This window comes from Pezoporus flaviventris, unplaced genomic scaffold (genome assembly GCF_033815535.1).
Source record: "Pezoporus flaviventris isolate CSIRO_AGI_PZ_B2104156 unplaced genomic scaffold, CSIRO_AGI_Pfla_v1 ptg000002l, whole genome shotgun sequence".
In the NCBI taxonomy this organism is placed as follows: domain Eukaryota; kingdom Metazoa; phylum Chordata; class Aves; order Psittaciformes; family Psittacidae; genus Pezoporus; species Pezoporus flaviventris.
Window position 1 is genome coordinate 45,026,022 of NW_026892550.1, and position 13,751 is coordinate 45,039,772.

Here is a 13,751-nt window from a genome sequence, read left to right on the forward strand (position 1 = left end):
AACACTGATTACTTTTCCAGATTTTTAGAAACACCTCGTCCATTTAGCAGAAAAAAAAGCTAAAAAAAAGGACAACTAATAAGATCTGCCTTTCTGAATCTGAATGTTGGTCATTACTTTCTGCCTGCAATTGGTATATTCTTTTTCAGACAATATAGATTCTTACCAAGCAACCTTTTCTACGCTAGTAAAACATATAGCTGTACTGAGGTAGCTTTGTTAGCTTTTGCCAGACTTTGCTAGACTACCAACCCTCTTTCTCTCTCCCTGTGTGTGCATTAAGGTATAGGAGCAGCAAATGAGAGTGTATACATTATTACAATATAACCACAATCTATGCATACACAGTATGAATGCTTTTAAACTTCACAATGCTGCTGCTGCTTCTTGGATCTGAAGTTCACCTGTCTAGCAATGTCCTTCATATCTATTTTATCATAGTTGTATTTATTTCCTTACTGGTGACTGTGGGAGATTGCCTGAGAGAGGAAATGAGAAATACCTCCTAATGCACTCCCTCAGCAAACTATTTTCATCTCCAAAGCTAGACAACAGTGATGTAACTTAGCTTAGAAAATTACTTGTTACAACTTGCCAAGTGACACAAGCTTTGACTCTCAGCTCAGAGCCAGTCTCTACTATGTTACATACAGGCACTAACAGTGTGTAAAGATGCTAATAGTACAGATACTAATAATCCAACAAAGCATTGGGGTGTCTGATCATGTCCCCCTTGATTAACTTCTCTTTGTCCTTCTAAGAGAACTACTTTCGGGGGGGGGAAAGCAGTCAAGGAAGTGAACAAACACAACTGTTATTACCATGTTTTACTAATGTATAATAAATATAGTTAAATGAAAGTAATGGGAGTTGCTAACTGCTACAGGCACAGATTCAATAGATACTGACTCTTGTTCCCGGATCATTAAAAAACACCCCCAAAACCAAAACAACAGGATGTCCCTGTATGTCTGTTTGACAGTGGCTGTGGTAACAGCTTCCATACCTGCCACTAAGTTTTGTGGCACAAGATCATTGAATTAAAGATGTGGGGAGAAAAAAGAAGAATTCAAGCTGTTCTCTGTGGACACGCCTGTAGCACCCTGATAGAAGCTTTTACAGCAATTCACTATAATATTTCTGATTGTAATCAATCTTCTCCCCACTTGTTTTCCTCAAGTACATGTGTCCACTGCTGACAGAGTGGGATAAAAGGTGTTACACTGGCTCTTAATTGTTACTCCTTTGGTGCCCACCTTTCCCTTCACCTCTCTTCCCTACACCCTGCATGAAGTTGCAAACGGTGGTGGTGTGTTTTTTCTCCCATTTACTCAGTGTGCAGACACCTCTGCCCTTTTGGGTCTGCGGCCAATTTACAAACACAAATTCTGAGCCATCAACTCAAAGAAACAAAATTGAGCAACTTTAGTAAGCAACTGATCATCTGTGATTAAATTTTTAATCAGTACAAGTCTTTGTTTCTATAGAACTGCCACTGAGTTCAAAGTCCATGTATAATAAACAGACATACCTAGTCCCTTTATACAGTTGCGCTATTTGCAGAATTAAACTGTGCTCAAATCTCACTCAAAAGCTTTTCCTACTGGAAAGCGATTTAATTTCATTCAGAACATACCCAGAATTTGTTTTTACCCAATAAATATTATCAGTCTTTGTTTTGTTCTGACTCTCAAGAGGGTGATATTTACCTAAATGATCCAACATATAAGTCCAAATAGGGGATTAGTTTAGACATCTTGTTACATGGTATCAAGGCTTACAATTAGGCAACCAATTTGTGACTAAGAAGCAATCCTGGGTTACTTGTCATATTTCTCATATTCCATAATAATATCAGAGTACTGCCAGTAACAATGCAACTGATTTTAAAGAATTTTGCACAAATAGAATCAGTTCATAACCCTGTAGGGCAGGTATGAAAGTTTTATCAGCTACAAAGTCATTACATGCCCTCAGATAATATCAGCTCTTAATCCAGGATTGCTCTTAAATCCTCAAAGGCAACAGGTTCAGCCTACATCACACCTCTGCTTTTAATGTGGGAGTCGTAAATTACAAAATGATGCAGTGCTAGAAACACAGTAGTACAAGGTACAACATTTTGCTCTGTAGCTGTAAGACTACATGCAACTTGCTTTTTACTCCTCCTTCAGAGACAATTGCACAAACAAATCAGAGGCAGGATGTTCTTAATATAATCAGGTTCTCCTTAGCTTCAGCTGCATCTGAAGGAGGGAATTGATGTTAAAAATAAAGGTGTCAGTAACAGTTGTAGAACCTAAATCTGACAAATTTACTACTGCCAACATACTGTGCTAACAAAATCTGCCTAACGCTAACCTGGCACTCGCTGTATAGTCTTCATATGACACTAAGTTTGAGACCCCAGAATCCTACTTTCTGTCTCTCCTGGCCTTGTAAGATTAACAGCCACTGTTCTTAATGCTGGGCTGACTCTGAATTGGCATTATGACTCAAAATATGTAAGTTTTGGGACCAGTCACCCTATGGAAACATATGCACGCTCTTCTGATCGCAAAAGGAATTGAATACGCAACCTTGAGAAAGGAAAGCACATGTTGCGGGAAAAAAAAAAATCCAGAGAGATGAGCCCATTTTGGGGAGGAAAAGCTCAGTTTGAATGGAAGTAGGAAAGACATCTTCCAGGTAATAAAATTTCATGTTGGGGGGAGGAGGGGGGCATATACAATTATATAAATAAGAAACAACTCCCAAGATGCTGACACCAGCCTATAGAAAATTCACCATAATTCTAGAGCTTACAGGGTTACTCTGTTCAATCAGATCAGATATTTGAGCTCAGTAATGATTTTAGTACCTTTTAAAGCACCACTGCTTTTTCACCACTGTTTATACTTAACCCATTACTTCTATACTTACTGCAATCTTTTCCATACACATTTTCAGGGTCTTGAAAAGAAAACAGAAAAATCCTTGTGAAATTTCAGAAAAGCTCACTGTTGTGACACTTAAGTTATTACACAATCAGAATGTACTCCTTAATTTTAACAGTTCAAAGACAATTAGGTCATTCTAAAGGCTGGAACCTGCTGTCTTCATTCATGCAGATAAACCTTATACACAAGGCTCATCACTCCACTTACTTCATGGGATGGTCTGCATCTACAAGGGAGGTCTTTGATCTTTGGACCTCTTACATCACTCTCCCTCAACGTGCATTACAGTCATAGACAGGATAAGTCACAGTGGTTACAACCTCCCACCCCCCCAAAAAAATATCCCAAAACAACCAAATCTCAACAACCCTAACAAAAAAAGTACCCACTTCCAAGACCTGTATTATTTTGTACCCTCTCCCACAGCAGGTGCCTTCAAACTACTGAAATCTCATCTTTTCAGTCCCCTTTGAGCTGCTACATGCTACTGGAAAACTTGATAATATCCTGCCAAACCCACTCACCTCTGGTCCCTACTCTTGAACACTGTGCTTTCTAAAGAGCTATAAATCCAGGCTTAAGCACACTCCAGAGTAAGCAAAGCTCACAAAATTCAAGTTAAAGAATCTCAGCATAATGACAATATATGTATCAGCCTAGACATCATACTCATCAGTTGGATTTGCAGTTCTGTAAAACAGGAAAGCAAATCTCTCTCTCACCACCACTTGGAGGCACAGCAGAATGAAAGCAGTTACAAAACCAATTCACTCTAATGGGCACTTTCAGTTTGCAGTTTCTACATTACTCAGTATAACCTACTCCCGAGTAAACTACAAATAACTTTAAGGTCATCTGGAGAGAATACTAGCAAGAAGGAGGAAGATGTTTTTAGCACAGTGGTCCCAGGAAAAAACTCAGCTGACTTCTAGAGGGAGAAACACCAGAGTTCTATTGTAATTCCCGAGCTGCAGATTCTCTGGAAGTGAAGTGATAGGAGAATGAGGGAAAAATCCACTTAAGATAGGCACATCCAAAGTTAAGCATATAGCATTTACTTATAATATAGCATTATAATTATAACAGTAAGCATTTAATTTAAATGCCCCTTTCAGGACAGGCAGCCAGCATGTGAGAAAACCCCGGCCTGCAAAGAAACAGAGGGATCACTGCATGTAACTAACAGAAAGCACATCAGTTCCCACCGTGTAGCCGTGGGAAAGAAAAGTTTGTACCACTGGGTGAATAGACAGGGGAATACTGAACACGAGGTTATTATCTCTGCACGTGACATTAGCAAGAGCCTTCCTGGAATCCACTGTGCAGCGTCGGTGGCCAGTGAGGAAAACAGTGGGGGCTTGGAAAAGAGCAGCAGAGCTCTGGGTTTCTCCTGGGGAATGCATTGGCATTCCAGGGAGAGACCAAAGGAACCCTATTTATCTCAAAGTTAAGTGGCTATTTAATTACTGCCTTTAAATACTTGAGCAGAGAAAGACGATCTGAAACTAGACAGCTATTTAATCTGACAGACAAAGATATTACAAGATCCAGTAGCTAGAAGATGAAGTCAGAAAAGTTCAAAAAGGAAAAAAGATGCCAACATTTAACAACGAGATTAACAATCAGAGCCAATTATCCAGGAATGCAGTCAATTCCCCATCGTTGGGACTCATTAAACCAAAACTGTTTGAAGAGGCTGGTGGGCCATACCCTCGACTCACTGGAGAATAGTCTAGGCTTTATACTATGGAAGAGTTTAGACTACGGGATTATAATAATTCCTTATGACTCTAACAAATCCACCAGCAGCATTGTTATCTTCTCCCAAGAGAAAAAGAAGGGTGAAGGAAATAAGAGTTAATGGAGCCTAGGCCTCTGTGGGGCACAAAAGGCAGGTTCAGTGCGGATAACACGAGTCGCAGAGTGGGAGCTGGCAATAGCATCCGTAGTTTTGTCACCAGCTTCAGCAGGAAAAGGACAAGGTCCACCGGGGTTTTGTGACCGGCCCTATCGCCCCAAGCCAGGTTGCTCCGCGCCTCTCGTCTAGCCAACCGGCAGTGCGGGTCTGACACGGGCGAGCACCACCGGGCACGTAGTTACTCGACTGCAATATCCCGGCTCGCACCCTTAGCGGGCCACGGTCCGACTCTCAGCGCAGCACCCCCGAGAGCCCCGTGTTTCCGCACCCCGGTCAGGGGGCACATGGGTGTCCCCGCACCTCTGTCCCCGCCCGGCTTCTCTCAGAGAGGTGGCGGGGCGGGCCCCAGGGGAGACCCCTTCTCCGAGAGCCCCGCGGCGAGGGGCCCTCAGGGGCACCTTCCGCGCTGCGACACCGCGGCCACCGACACGTTGCCGTGGCGACCACGCCGCGCATCCCCCCAGCCTGTCCGGCCGCAGCCCCCCGACCCGGTGGGAGCACCTTATTACAATTACTGTTACAATCACTACCTTAAGTTTTCCGCGCTCTCGGACATTTGGGAGGCAAACCCGCTTCCAAGAGCCGGTAAAGAGGATTAGAGAGGCCTCCTCTGGGCTGACCCGGCCCGGTCGCCTCCAGCCCCGGGTGCCCGCTCGGCGGGGCGGCCGCAACCCACACCGCTGCCGAGCGGGGCCGGCTCCTCGAGGAGCGCTGCCGGGCCCGGTCCGGCACACCCGGTAAGGCGAGGCCGCCCCCTGCCCCACCGTGCCCCGGGCACCTGTCCGCGCACCCACCGCGCTCCTCCCCGGCGCCAAATAAACTTGCTGTGCGAGTGTGTATGTGCCGGCAGGTTCTCACGACCCAACCGCCTCCCCCTCGCGCCTTACCTCCGCGGCAGCGCCCGGGGAGCCGCGGGCACGCCGCCGCCGCGGGCAGAGATGACCTTGCGGAGAAATTCATCATCCGGGCAGGAAAACAAGCCCTTCCTCGGGGTGTGCAGCTACGGGAGGAGGGCGGGCGAAGGGAGGGAAGAGGGAGGGCTCCGCGGGGGTGGCCCTCCTCGCCGCGGGGGGCAGGAGGGAGGCGATTTGTGCCGACTACTAAGAAGGAGCAGGAGGCACGGTCAGACCGGCCCCGGGCAGCCCCCGCCGCCGCCCGGAGAGCCGCACCGAGCGGATGCTGGCGCCTCACTGGCGCTCGCAGCTGCGGCGGCGGTGGCTGGCAGGGGACGCGGGGAGTGCCCGGGCTGCAGCGCTGAGCCGAGCCGAGCAGAGCTGGGCTCCACCCCGCGGCCGCAGGGACAGACTCCGAGCCGTGCCCTGTCGCTGTCACCCCGCCGCAAGTCCTCCCAAATGCGGAGGGCGCGGGCACGTACCTGCTTCCAGGGAGGCACTTCCAGCTGACGGTAGCCCCACCTCAGGCCTCGCCTGGCTCTTATAGCCCGGGAGATGGAGGCTTCTGCTCAGCCTCATGCTCCTGATGGAGGACGGGAGCTCTCGGCCCCCGCGACAGCCCCCCGAGAGAGCTCAGCAGTCGCGCCAGAGCCCCGACGTTGCGCCGGGGCTTGCTCTGCATCGCCTCCTCTGCCCGCCGGTTCTGTCCAGCTCCCAAACCAAAACTACATGCTAAACCGCTTCACGGCTGAAGAGCACATCCCAAACCCCCTAATTCCGTCCACCTTGCTAGTCCTGCATGTGTCAGCTGGGGAAGCGCGCCTACAGAGCGCCAGCTAGGCACCTACTGAGTCCTCTGCTTGCGGGGTTGTACAAATCTGCATGGGGAATTGCAGTGCATGCAAATGCGGATCAGCTCTTGTTACGCTTTGAATTTGGATTGTTTTTGACAGGCAAATTTGGCTTCCTGTATGAAGCACTGCTTTGTTTGCCCGCAAAAGAAAAAAAAAAAAAAAGATCGAAGCAAAAATATTAGCAGCAAAGGACATTTTGGGTTAGGACTCTTAATTGTCTGGAAATCTTTGATCTAATTTCTGTTAATTCCCACCAGTGTGGAATTTTATCTCTCTCTTTTGCAATCACAGGAAATGGTTCTGCAGTGCCCTGAGATTCAAGTCAAGTACAGGGTTTTAACTGGGAAGATTTTAACTCTTCTACCTTCCTTTAGGGGATAAATAGGCATAAATAAGAGCAGGATTTCCAAAACTATAGGGCAGGCTGTGAGGAGAAGTGTTGCAATATGGAAAAGATAAAGGGGGGGGGGGGGAAAGAACAATTGACCTAAGAAGACCTAAGAGGACCTGAGAAAATATTTTTTACCTCTAATCGTCATGAATATCAATGAATCATATTCCCTTAATTAATATGAATGGACCCATATTTCATTCATTGCTCTGCAGAACACCCTCAGGCTCAGTTATTGATCCTAAATCTCTTTGACTCGTGGGTTAAGTAATCATGAAAAGGTCTTGTATTTTCTACCATGGCATATGGAATTTCTTCCCCAACAGTGGCCACGAAGATCAGCATGTATTTATGTAATAGCCATTCCTGAATGTGACTTTCTGACAGTCATTTAACCATGGAAAATTTTAGAGGTATTTTCAATATTCACCAACAATAACCACTTTTTCACACTTGCCAAAACCAAATCAACTCTTAAGAGCCTGGACATCCTAAGCATGAAGGAACCTCATTGGAGGGGGGGAAGGGGATGGGGGGAGAGTGGAGAGAGCAGCAAACATTGTCAGGAAAGGGAAATTTACAGTTCCTGGTAGCTCTTTACTTCATTGTTCTCTTCACAATCTTGCTGCTTTTTTGGTGTTCTATAGAGGCTGGTCCTCACCCTGCTCATGTCTGAGTCAGGAATACAAGGTCAGGTTGGCAGTCAGTGTTCAGCTCCTTATAGTTTCTCTGCTAGATGACCCATTTTTAAAGAAACATTACTAAACTTCCTTGAATTAATCCTGCTGCCATTAACATTACTACTGTGAGACTTCCCCTTTTCTTGACAAAGAAGAAGAAAGGCTGGATGATGCAATTTCCTTTTGTCAGTGATTGTACTTTCATGAAGAGGTGGCTGTAGGCACTTACAGACCACTGCTGCAAAGACTTCATGGGACCCCAGGGGCTGCTCAGCAAGGGACAGTTACAATTAGTGTAGTTTTCCTAAACTTTCCTACACATAAGATTCCTCATCTAGATTCTTAAAAGAGACCGTTTCTGTTAACAATACCCTCCTTAGCCTGAGATACTAAAATCACAGTCTTGGCATTCAGTTAAGCAGTTAATTCTGAAAGCTGGCCAAGCTTCTTGTGCCCTTTAATGTAGCTTTAACATCCCACTGCCATCTTTTTCTTTCTGCACCTTTCTCCCCATGTCCAAATCACTGAAAAATATTAAAGCTATTCCCTTTGACAGCAACCTTTCTTGCCCAGGAAGAAATAACCTGACACAGAAAGGTGAGAATCAGGCTTGCTTCCAGACAGCCCTTATTTGGCTCTGAAACCATTTGCAAAGTGAGGCATTTCAGTTGGTTTAGTATTTATAGCAAATACTTTCCTCTTCTTTGGAAATCAACTTTGAGATTAACTGAAGTGGAAACATGGTAGGATTTTCAAAGGCATTTAAGAGAGGCAGTTGACCATTCACCCTCAAAAGTCACAGCAATAAGAGTCCTTTGTATTCACCTGGAAAAGGTGGGAGAATTTTCCATGGGCTATTGTGCCTTTCCTATTTTAGGGTTGTGAAGCACCTTCAGAGCATGTGGAGTACTCAGTCCCAGCATCTGCAGGAAAAGAGCAACTGTAGTTCTCGGGCAAAAAAGAGATGGGTTAGGAGCTTTGTTTGCTCCAAGCCCTTCCATGCCCATGCACTTCAAAACTGGTGCCTGAATGATTTCCTGCCAAGTTCAGGTAAATATTTCTTTCTGTCTGTACAGCATTCCTGGGAATGCCCATGCTGCTCTGAGCAGTCATAGCTGAGCACTGGGTCTATTTCTTACCATCTCATGGACAAGGAAATCCAAGAGGAATGAAGACAGTAATATGACTGAAATAAATAATTTCAACTAATAATCTCTTCCCCATGCTCAGCGGGGCATGGATGCTTTTGTTTCAAAATGCAATGATGCCCTAGGAAATCTAAGAGGAGATGTCAAAGAAACTCAGGTAACTGCAGAACTTTTTTAAGGTGATGAAGTGCACACGTACATTCAGGGCATGGCCACTTTATTGATGAACTCATGTACCTGTTTTTTCTCCTCCTACATCCTTTTCCCTGGACCATATCCTATCATAGAATGGTTTCATTTTGTAGATCATGCAATATTGATATTAAAGATCTCTAAACAATTTTCTAAACCCTGTTACGAGCTTTGAACTCCACTAGCTGCTTTCCTGATAAAGAAGCCATCACATCTCAATATATCAATGTGTCACTATACCAATGCAAAACAGATATTTAGATATTCTGTTTTATTTACCTGATTTTTAACTCATTTGCTTAATCACCTGTGAGGTGTGGCAAATTGACTACTGTTTTTCCCCATCCTTTTGTTTGCTTCAGTCTCCAGCCATATATATTTGTTCTATGATGACTTTTTGTAGGTATTAATGAAGAAAAGCATTCATACTGGGGTCAGCACATAGATGGTCTTTTAGCTTTAAGTGCCATGCTCAGCACTTAGTAAAGTCAACAGAACATGCTTTAAATTGTGTGCATAGGTCTCAATAATATCATGAATACTCAAGAACTAAACCTTTTTAACTTGCTAGTATTGATCAGGGTGAAACCAGAAGTTTAACCGTAGAGGGATTATCTTCTGATATTTATTAGGCCAGAGCTCAGGCAACAGGAGCCTGGATTTTCTAAGAGCTGTTGAAATACAATTAACCATCATAAATGACCACCACACTTCTGCAGTGTCTTTGAAGACTCCTGTAGAATGTTTTAAAATCTCATCATCAAACTATATCAACAGCTGGCTAAATTCGCTGGAGCTGAAAAATAATAGAGCCAGATGAGTTTTTTAAATGAAGAGTTGAGCAGATGTGTTGGCCTAACCTAGCATAGGTTCATTTACTTCAGCAGCAATACATAAATTTACATTGGTGTGGGTTAGGCCTGTTATTTATTGCACTGCTTCTACCATATTTCTTAATGTATTTTTAGTTTTGATTACTTTGACATCAAATTTGTTTTTTTTTTTTTTAAAATGCTGAATCTTTCATGTCTTCTTTAGGAAAATGAGTTAAGAATGCTTCAAAAGTAAATAAAAGCAAAACTTCTCAGGCAAAACTCTAGCTGAAGATTGAGCTGAAAAGAACAATGATGAACTTGTGAATACAGTTTTTAACGTTTATAGTTTTGTGAAGGCACTTGCACCTTTGCTTCCCGTTAATGTGAAAAACAAGTGAATGACTGGATGAACACATTAGTTTGGGACTGGGAGCTGAGCCAAAAAAGATACAAGTCCTCTGGCATGGGAGCTGTGGTGAGCAGCTGTACTACCATTAGGGACAAATGTATCAAGGAAGAAAACCATATATGAGGTGATGTGATGTGTGTGATTTGTGATCATGCACTTCCCGTACAACCAGCAGAGCAGAGCAAACGTTCGTTCCACATGTTACACAGCACCTCCCTCTCCCTTTACTTCTCACATACCTAATGGGGTGTACTGGGCATCTCACAAATGGATGTGGTATTCAGCCACAGTAATAACACTCCTGGATCATTAGACTGGGGCTGATAACACAGTTTATGGCTAGAAGAATAGGTTCTGTTGGTCATATTTCCTTTAAGAATGTTTCCCTTAAACATTATGGTTTTTATAAAAATACTAAAATAAAATACAATACAATAAAATAAAATAAGGTATAAAGAAAACTGCATGAAACAAATAGTATGCCATTGTGAGTGAACTCAGTATTTGGGGTGTTTTTCTGTTTCACAATGATTCAAACTTGCTATGAATCCATACACTAGCTGCTGTACCTCAGGCAGCTATGTAAAATTTCAGTTGAAAACATGTAAGGATGTGAATTTCCACAGCACTGTGAAAATATCTTTGGCCCTCACCATGCATCTTTTAACAATTTTTGCTTCTAAATATGCTGTGAAGGTCCTCATGGGGAACTTCAACCACCCCAACTGGCACAGGAGGGACAACACAATAAGGTATAGGCAATCCTGGAGGTTCTTGGATGGAATCAACTTCTTCACCCAAGTGACAAAGAAGTCCATGGGCCCTGGCGGGATGCACCCACAACTGCAAGGGTAGCTGAATTGTGTCACTGTAAGGTTACTCTCAATTGTCTTCAAATGATCATGGCAACTGGGAGAAACACTTGAAGACTGGAGGAAAAGTCATTTGTATCTTTAACAAGAGCAAGAAGAAGGGCCCAGGCTAGTCAGCCTCAGCTCAGTCCTTGGGAGGTGATGGAGCAGCTAATCCTGGAAACTGTTCTGGGCACATGAAGGATCAGAAAGTCATAGGAGTAACCAAGGCGAAGATGTGCTTGACCAACTTTGATAAACTTCTATGGTGAAATGACTGGACTGGTAGATGAGGAGACAGCAGTGATTATTTTTTACCTAGACTTCAGGAAGGCTTTCAACACTGACTTCCTTAAGGTCCTCATAGGGAAGCTGATGAAGTCTGGGCTGGTTGAGAAGTGAGTTGGACTGAATAGTGGCTGAATGGCCCTGTCGACAGGGTGGTGATCATTTGCAGGAAGTCTAGTTGTAGGCTAGTCACTAGTGGTATACCCCAGGGGTGAATACAGGGTTAAACATCCTCATTCATGATCTGGATGATGGGGCAGAGTGCACCCTCAGCAACTTTGCTGATGACATAGACCTGGTAGGAGTGGCTGATACACCAGAGGGTTGTGCTGCCATCCAGAGGGACATCAACAGGCTGGAGAAATGGGGTAACAGGTACCTGAAGCACTTCAGCAAGAGGAAGCGCAAAGCTCTGTGCCTGGGGAGGAACAACCCCAGGGACCGGTACATGCTGAGACTGACCAACTAGAAGGCAGCTTTGCTGGTAGGGTGACCAAACACTGGCACAGTTGCCCAGAGAGGCTGTGGAGCCTCCATCCTTGGAGGTATTCAAAACCAGTGTAGATATGGTCCCTGGCAACCTACTATAGAGGGCCCTACTTGGGCAGTGGGGTTGGACCAGATAACTTCTAGAAGTGCCTTCCAATCTCTAGTAGTCTATGATTCTGTGATTCCTTTGGTATGATGGGAACCTTTGGTTAATATGTTGTGACACTTACGTTTTCACCCTTAGTGTCTATGTAGTGCATTCTGCTATTCCCATTCAACAAATATTCTATATATTCATTACTGTGATTCCACATGTGAAACAGGCCACACAAAAAAATAATCTTTTCCTTTCTCAACAAATTAAAAGAAACCATTTGATGAGTCAATAATTTATACTGTTTACCTCCTTTTATGTCAACAACAGAGATCTGGATCAACACATAATCATAATGATTATAGACATAATGGGCTGATTTATTACGTACTCACCACATGGTATTCTGGTGCATATTCAACTGTAATGATGTCAAATAATATGACTGGAAAACCTATCTGCTCAGAAAACCACTGCATTCCGTGAACAATAAACTGAGCTAATGCAGACACATGGGGTCTCTGGATTCAGAGCCCTTTCTCTACTTAAATGATATTGACTCTGGGTATCAAAAGCCTTTGATATTTGTAGGATTTCACGAAAAAAGAAAATAAGCCAGGGATTCTTTTAAGGAGTGGTTGTTAGTGGTGAAGGTAAATGTAAATGAAGTACTCTCCCAATACAGGTCTCTGATATGGGGCCACTCTATAGCTTGTGTATTAGCACTGAGTTTAAGTAACTCTTTGTTCCAATTGCAAGTCTAGTTCTGCCTACTTCTTTGGCTGTTTAACATGTTATTCCAGAGTGGAACATCCTTTGTCATAGCAACCACAGCTACTTTGGACATTTTCACATTTCACCCCACAAGACAAGAACTTCTCCTCATGCTACCAAAATAATTCCCTGGACCACTACCAAGGATGTTTATGTCTCACTGCTGTGTTCCCGATGATGCAGATTTTCATGCTGATTCATACAACTGACGAGATGAAAAGCAGATGTAATAAGTACTGCAAGGTGAGTAGATAAATGGTGAATAGGTGTAAGCATGAAGAATAAGCACCATGAACAGTAGAAAGTGGAGATGAAAAGAAGTGGAGCAGAGGCTCTTGTTTAAATATAAAGAATGTAAAAAAGCCAATATTAACTACATACAAGAAAAACTACATATACCATAGGTCAGTCTAAACCTGATGTGCCTACCTCCAAAAAAACCCCAAACAAGCAACACCCCCTCCCCCCCCCCCCCCCCCCCAACCTGGAATTAAATCACCTGTCAATATGATCTCTAAATACATCAGTACTGCATTGGAACAGAAAATGTTACATTCACTCCAGGGAGCTGATAAAAATCAGGTGCTTCTGTTTCCTGCATGTATTCACTAATTTTCACTAGAATCCTACTGCCATATGATATCAACTATCCGTGATGCAACTGTGCATTGTGAAGTAACATTACTGGTTATCATCTTTATATTTGCCTGGGCACCTAATATTCCTGAATTCTGTACTAAAAAAAGCTTGTTTTGCCTTTTGTGCTGCTTTTATTAGTGTGGAATTAACTATCTCCTCTTGATCAAATCAACTGATTTTACAGTTCCTCAATCTAAAGTATGTCAGGCCTCATCTTCTGTTTCTCAGGGTTATTTTCTGTTTAAGCTTTCATGCATGCTGTAAACAGTTTAGTCCATTCACACTGGACATCCTCATCTACAGACTCAGCCAGCCTTGTCCAGAGGGCTGCCTGAATGGCCATGCTACACCTTTCCTGTGGACTTCTCCAGAGCAAG

The 13,751-nt window shown here is 43.8% G+C and overlaps 1 protein-coding gene across 2 annotated transcripts in view; it reads right to left on the reverse strand.

Moving 5' to 3' along the window:
• GPRIN3 (GPRIN family member 3) overlaps positions 1–6,629 on the reverse strand; it is a 35,868-nt gene extending 29,239 nt beyond the window's left edge. Inside the window, exon 1 of one of the 2 annotated variants that reach the window (XM_061476926.1) lies at positions 6,233–6,629. The gene's annotated coding sequence lies outside the window, so the exon portion shown is untranslated. Of the gene's footprint in view, positions 1–5,744; positions 6,132–6,232 lie in introns of those variants that run through there. The other variant, XM_061476917.1, reaches the window with a different exon arrangement.
• Positions 6,630–13,751: the final 7,122 nt, after the last annotated feature.